The following is a 7500-nucleotide window of genomic DNA, read 5'->3' on the forward strand; positions in this document are numbered from 1 at the left end:
GTTCTGTCTTGGTTTTTTTGTCCTTGTATTTCCATCCAGAGGTCAAACGTGCTGTTTAGTGTCTTCTATCTTTATGGGTTGCTTCTGCTGCCTGTCACTATCGAATCAGCTGACCATTTGCACATGGTGTTAACGTTGACTCTACTTGGACAAACTGACCCAAATGTGTCGAGTCATTCTGCTGCAGATGGATTAATTTAGTGTTTTTCAACCTTGGGGTTGGGACCCCACATGGGGTCACCCGAAATTCATAGTAACTGATAAAAATAAAAATAAAAATAAAAACTTACTAATGACTAACATGGTGAGTTGAGAGACACAAGCACAATCCATAAAAGACATGAAAACTGAGTGTGAAACTGCAGCACTGTGGTTCTGTTTATCTGTCAAATGTTCATTGTGGTCTGTTTCAGATGCTGCAGCTCTTTCATAATTCATAGTTTGAGTTCTTGTTTGTTCAGTATTAATTGTCAGCCTTGGAAATCACAGCTGGACTGACTGTACATATCCTGACCAAGGAAAATAAAATTCTCACTTTGTGCAGTAATCTACACCTGGATTTACTGCCTCTGTCCATAATAATATACATTATATAGACTAACTGTCATCTAATATTAAAGTTTATTTGCAACATAGTGTAACAAACTATTACATGATCAAAAAAATAAAGTGTAGCAAAAAATGTTTCCATTTTGAATATCTGGGGTCGCCAGAAATTTGTGATGTTGAAATTGGGTTAAGAGCCAAAAAAGGTTTGGAACCACTGGGATAATTGCATTAAAATTTTTAACCAGATTAATCCGATGATGGATTAATCTGCATTAATGCATTTATTATAAATTCAACGTGTCCCATACTTTTGTCCGTTTAGTGAATGACTTAAACATCGCACTGAGTCTAACGACACGTCCATGTGATATGAAGTCCGGTCACTGCTTTCTCACCTGTTCATTCTAACCCTGTGAATCCTGACGTTCATGTGCACAGAAGCAGACATGCAGACGTCATGCGGTTGCTGTGACTTCCAACATAGACCCTTAATCTGTTTTTAACAAGATGTAGCGCTGGTGCATCCCAGAATAACTCTGGTTCAGGCACAAACACACACACAGTTTTGTTACTCTTTGACAGTTTTTCACAGTTTAAACTGCGGCTCGTTTTTTTTTTTTTTTTTTTTTTTAAGAAATAGTTGAAGTTAAAGGTAGAGTGGAAGCTGTTCTGTCAGCAGATTAATGCCTGGGAATGAGGCGCTCAGCAGCACAGAACGACTGTAATGTTTGCATGTTCTCATACTGTTCTTTAGTTTGGACTGGAGCCTCTCTGGTACACCTGCCTCCTGTCGTCTGCCTTCTCGCATTTTTCAAGCGTGTGTGGTGTGTGTGTGTGTGTGTGTGTGGGAAGAAGAGGAGGAAATAGGAAGCAGTTTTTCAGTGTCGACACTGATGTGGCCCATCCTTTGAGCAGAGAGGGAGGATTGTGCCTCGCCAGCGAAAAGCAGCATCTGGCAACTGAAGTGCAGTTTCAGCAGAGAGATGGTGGCATTCACAGAAGTTCGGGCTGCTTCACAGAAACATATGAGGGCAGCTTATCTGGCACACACACACACACATTTAGATATATACACACACACTTTCAGGCTGATAGTGCTGACAGCAGGGAAGCCTTGCTGCTGTCTCTGTCTGTATGTGTCTCTGTGTGTGTGTGTGTGTGTGTGTGTGTGTGTGTGTGTGTGTGTAGGCTTCAGGGTGGCCTTAGCTGTACCTTAGAGACTGGTTAGTTAGACATCTGGGTGTGTGTGGAAGTGTGTGTGAGTGATGGCGGGTCCGGCTGCAGGCTGCTCCGGCTCGCTTGTGTCACACTCGCTCTGACAGCCAACTGTGCTGCACTGACAGGTAAGCACTTTCCATAAGTCAACAAAAGAACCTGTAGCGAGGGACAGAAAAGTGGAACCAGCACCGAGGCATGAGCGCACCAGTTATTTTTTGCCCCAGGATACGGATCGGTTGTATTTTTATTAGAATTATGTTTCCGAGTTGATTGTTCGGTGTAAAAAGTTTGCTGACTTCTGAGATTTTTTTTTTTTTTTTCCCACTGCCTTGTGTTAACCTGACAAGTTCAGAAGGGAATGTGTAGATATGAAGATACTGTCAGCAACTCTTGTAACGTGTTATGGAGTGAGACTTACAGCTGTTGTGCTGTTGGGAACCTTATTGCAGACGCTCAGAATGTCACAACTCACACCGAGCAGAACTACTGATGTAAGTGCATCCGCTGCTGCTGCTGCTTCTACGTTAACACTCACTGAAACCTACCACAGGGCCGGATCACAGCGGGTTTGATTAGAGCAGGGGTGTCAAACTCATGTTCTTCCGGGGGGCCACATTCAGCCCAATTTAACCCTTTCATGCATGAATTATGAGAGTCTTATTATGAGAGTGTTTCTATTCCTTCAGGCATTAAAAAAAACTAAGTGATTTAATTTTTTCATGAACCTATTTTAGATTTAGACTTTATTGTCATTCAGATATACAAGCGTATACAGAGCAAAATGTTGTTGCATTTGCTCGCTACAGTATGAAATAACAGAATAAAATATAGAACAGTGATTTTCAACTCTGGGGTTAGGACCCTACATGGGGTCGCCTGAAATGTCTAGTAATTGATAAAAAATTAAAACTTACTCATAAAGATTTACATTATAGCCTAAATGTTGCCTAAAATTAACATTTACTTACAACATATTATAGCAAACTATTACATGATCAAAAACAAATTAATTTTAGCAAATAAAATGTCTCGTTTTGAATGTCTGAGGTCGCCAGAAATTTCTGATAATTTATAAAAAAAATTAAAATTAAAACTTACTAATAAAGATTTACATTATATAGCCTAAATGTTGCCTAAAATTAATGTTTATTTGCAACATATTATAGCAAACTATTATATGATCAAAACAAATTAATTTTAGCAAATAAAATGTCTCGTTTTGAATGTCTGAGGTCGCCAGAAATTTGTGATGTTAAAATGGGATCATGAGCCAAAAAAGGCTGGGAACCACTGATATAGAATATAGACAGTAAAAATGTAGGATGTGTACACGGTGGAATATAGGCCATGCAAAAGGCAAAAAAAAAAAAAAAAAACAGTGTATTTTTCATGGAGTTGCAAAAATGTCCACTCAGCTGGACGCCATGCATTTAATTTTGATGCAAAGAAACGTATTTACTAATAAACTGTGTGAAAACTATGAAATAAAAACATTAATGCAGTTAATCTGATGTTTGCTCACATTTAACATACAATAATACTAGTCATTACTCACTTCTTGGAGATAATATGCAAAAATTTTTTATTTTAACCTGCCTTTTATTTTTTACTCTGCTTTATTGGTTGTTTTATACTCTTCTGTTTTACTGTATGGTGTCCTTGGGTGCCAAGAAAGGCGCCTATAAATAAATGTATTATTATTATTATTATTATTATTATTATTATTATTAATTTAAAAAAAAAAAGCGTGTTAATTACAGTCTAATAACAATAACAAGCAACTGATTCATACTCGAACATGTTAGTGCAGATCAGGTTTATGAAGAACAGCAAAGTTACAGAAACAGTATGAATGTCAGTGGATGGGATGGTGCGTGAGCGTCCACTGTGTTGGCTGATATGGAACGAAAACAACAAAACCCATGAATATACAAGAGAACAGCTGGAGAACAACTGTCCGCTGGAGTGACCACTGTGCATGAAAGGGTTAATCTGAAGTGAGCCAGACCAGTACAATAACAGCATGATAGCTAATAAATAATGACAACTCCAAATTGTTTTAGTGCAAAAAATAGCATTCAATTACACCAGTGTTTACATTTACAAACTATCCAAACAAAAAGGATGTGAATAACCTGAAAAATGAAATTTGTTAAGAAATGTTTGTACAATTTAATCAATATTATGCCTCGACTTATCATTTATAAGCTCCATGTGCATTACAGATCAGATCTACGAAGGCACAAAAGGTTTAGTAACAGGCGGAATATTGTTAAAATTGTGCTTCCTTTTCTTTAGACATTTCAGGTTGTTCATATTTGTTCAGGTTATTCACATTTTATTGTTAAGGAATAGTTTCTTAATAATAGTAGTAGTAGTAGTAGTTTATTTCGAGCACATAGAATCATCAGATAACAAAGAATCCTACAACATGGTCAAAACAAATAAATAAATACAATTTTTTTGCGCTCGAAAAGGAGTGAGAAGTATAACTTATTGACTCCCACCCCCTTTTTACAAACTAATAATCAAACTAGATCCGCCTCCTTTGCTTTGTTAACACACATTTTCCTCTGTATATTTTTTACAATAACCAAAACATCCATGAACACCATTCAGATACACAATCAGATTTGCAATAATCAACCATTTTTAATATAAACTATAATATATATATATCCACTTTAATATTACTCCAAATACAATGATCAATAAATATGATAGTATCTGCTTATCATGATAACCAAATAACTATAATATCTTGTTTTATGCGTACTGTAATGTTCTATATTTTGTTATTATAGTGGATTTTTACATCCTTTTAAATGCACAGGAACATTTTCCACAATTTAATGTTTTTTGCACTAAATCAAAGAGAAAAAAATTGGTGTCGTCATTATTTATAGGTTTATTATGATACAATTTTTGAGTTAGATGCCCTAACGTGCACTTTGTAAATTCCCTCCACAGGCCGGATTGGAAACTTGGCGGGCCGGTTTGGCCCCCGGGCCGCATGTTTGACACCTGTGGGTTAGAGGAATGGAGTGTGTGTGCATGCATCTGAGGGTAGCTGGTGTTTTAGAGTTTCAGGCGTGTGTTTTGGTGTGATGATTCAGCCTAAATCTATACATTAGTCTTTAACTCTTTCATGCATGATATTACTGCAGTGGACACGGATTCAGTCTGTAAAGTAGTGACAGGTACAACAAACCCCGCCCCTCATGTGTATTCTGGTCACTGGCAATCTATAAACCCAATATGGTACGAATTCAACCAATAGTTTTGCTGCTAAAGTTGTAAGAACCAAAGAAACAAACAAGTGGTTCCAGGTACAACAAACTCCACCCCTCACACATACTGTAGCTCATTATGGCATCGATCCCGCTGATTTCATCATGTCAATTGCCTCTATATATGTGGCAAGTGTAAAGTAAATAGAAACAAAATTGCTGTTTTAGACATTTGAAGTTTTGCCCATTACCGTACTTTCAGGACTATAAGCCACACCCACCCCGTCTCCAACGTCTCACCATCGGTTCATCGATGCCACGCTTACGTGCACCAGCTCTATTTCCTTCTTCAACAGCCGGATCGATTGTTAGCCTGGAAAACATAAATTAGCCGGATCATTTTAGAGCCGAGGGTTCACAGTGCGTGGAAAAAGTAGTGGCTTACAGACCGAAATTACAGTATAAGTAAATGAGAATTTATTTTTTTTTAATTAATAAAAAATTGAAACTTTGACCTACTTTTCTTAAAATGTAACCACGTCTATTCTGGGTCGCTGGCAATCTATAAACCCAATTTGGTATGAATTCAACCAATAGTTTTGCTGCTAGAGTGTAGACAACAAAGAAAACAAACAAGTGGTTCCAGGCACAACAAGCCCCGCCCCTCGCACGTATTGTAGTTTATTTTAGCTTCGATCCAGCTGATGTCATCATGTCTATGCGTGTGCTGTTATCAGCATATCAGTTGCCTCTATATATGTCCCAAGTTTGAAGTAAACTGAAGCAAAATTGATGTTTTTATAGACATTTGAAATTTCGCCCATTGTAGGTAAATGGGAGAAGAAAAAATTTGAAAATTCATAAAAATTTTAAAGTTGAACCAATTTTTCCCAAAATGTAATGAGATCTATTCTGCATCACTTGCAATCTATAAACACAGTGTAGTATGAATTCAACAGAGAGTTTTGCTGCTACAGAACTGTGAAATTTTGCCCATTATAAGTAAAGGGGGAAAAAAAAAGATTTTAGAAGTTCTTTAAAAATTTTCACTTTGACATACTTTTCTGAAAATGTAACCACACCTATTCTGGGTCACTGGCAATCTATAAACCCAATCTGATACGAATTCAACCAATAATTTTGCTGCTAGAGTGTTAAACAAACAAACCAAACCAAAACACTGCCCCCCACCTCCCTAACCCCCTGGGGGGGGGGGGGGGGTAATTAACCCATAAAGACCCAGTGTTACTTTTGGGGCTGGCCAAGGGAAGGTTAACATCCAGACCAGGGGTGTCAAACATACGGCCTGTGGGCCAACACCAGCCCACCAAAGGGTCCAATCTGACCCGTGGGATGAATTTACAAAGTGCAAAAATTCCACAGTCAAGGCTGTGGAACTCATTTTAGTTCAGGTTCCACATACAGACCAATATGATCCACAGTCAAATAATAACAGCAGAAGAACCAATAAAATATGACGACTCCATATTTTCTTCTCGGTTCAATATGAAAAAAAATCTTATACTATGGCTATAAATAATGACGACTTCATTTAGTGCAAAAAATAACATTAAATTATGAAAATATTTACATTTACAAACTATCCTGTAACAATAAAATGTGAATAACCTGAACAAATATGAACAACCTGAAGTGTCTAAAGAAAATTAAGCACAATTATTACAACTCTTTTCTGCCTGTTCCTCAGTGTTTAGTGTCTTTGTAGATCTGATCCATAATGCACATGTAGAAATGATGAGTTGAGGCAGAATATTGTTAAAATTGCACTTAGTTTTCTTAACAAATTTCAGTTTTTTTCAGGTTATTCACATCTTTTTTGTTCAGATAGTTTATAAAAGTAAGTATTTTCATAATTCGTGGGTTTTTTTTGCACTGAAACAAAGACAAAAATTTGCAGTTGTCATTATTTATAGGTTATTCTGTTATTATTTTACTGGTCCGGCCCACTGCAGATCAAATGGGGCTGAATGTGGAACCTGAAAGAACATGAGTTTGAGAGCCCTGCTGTAGATCATATTGGTCTGCATGTGGGAACTGAAGGAAAATGAGTTCCACAGCTTTGACTGTGGAATTTTGCACTTTGTAAATTCATCTCACAGGTCAGATTGGAACCTTTGGCGAGCCGTGTTTAGCCCCCGGGCCGCATGTTTGAGACCCCTGGTTTAGCCCTGGAGGTTTTTTTGTTTTAATTTTCAGTTTTGATGTGAAGATTTCAAAAAGCTGTCTGTTTCCCTCAGTTATGTTGCGACCTTAAAGGGCTAACAGTTCATGCGTGAAAGGGTTAAAGGCCTTCATGGAGGAATCATGTGTGACTTCTTCTCTTACCATGTTCCTGGATGTTCGGTGCTGATGGGATCATGAGGTGTGTGTGATCCTCCACAGACGGAGCGCGCTCCATACGGTTCGCGGGTGGCCGCCGTGCTGGCGCCGTGTCTGGTTGCCTTGGTGATAGTGGTGATGCTGCTGCTGGCGCTGGCTGTAG

At 37.9% G+C, this 7500-nt stretch overlaps 1 protein-coding gene across 3 annotated transcripts in view; it reads left to right on the forward strand.

Moving 5' to 3' along the window:
• The first annotated feature begins 1832 nt into the window (after window positions 1–1832).
• The window catches only part of LOC115417792 (protein crumbs homolog 1-like), a 9139-nt gene continuing 3471 nt past the window's right edge, over window positions 1833–7500 (forward strand). The window contains exons 1-2 of one of the 3 annotated variants that reach the window (XM_030131908.1): window positions 1833–1892; window positions 7401–7500. The exon at window positions 7401–7500 is cut by the window's right edge and continues 178 nt beyond it. The gene's annotated coding sequence lies outside the window, so the exon portion shown is untranslated. Of the gene's footprint in view, window positions 1893–2238; window positions 2259–7358 lie in introns of those variants that run through there. The other 2 variants (XM_030131910.1, XM_030131909.1) reach the window with 2 other exon arrangements.

The sequence above is a fragment of the Sphaeramia orbicularis genome, chromosome 4, assembly GCF_902148855.1.
Source record: "Sphaeramia orbicularis chromosome 4, fSphaOr1.1, whole genome shotgun sequence".
NCBI lineage: Eukaryota > Metazoa > Chordata > Actinopteri > Kurtiformes > Apogonidae > Sphaeramia > Sphaeramia orbicularis.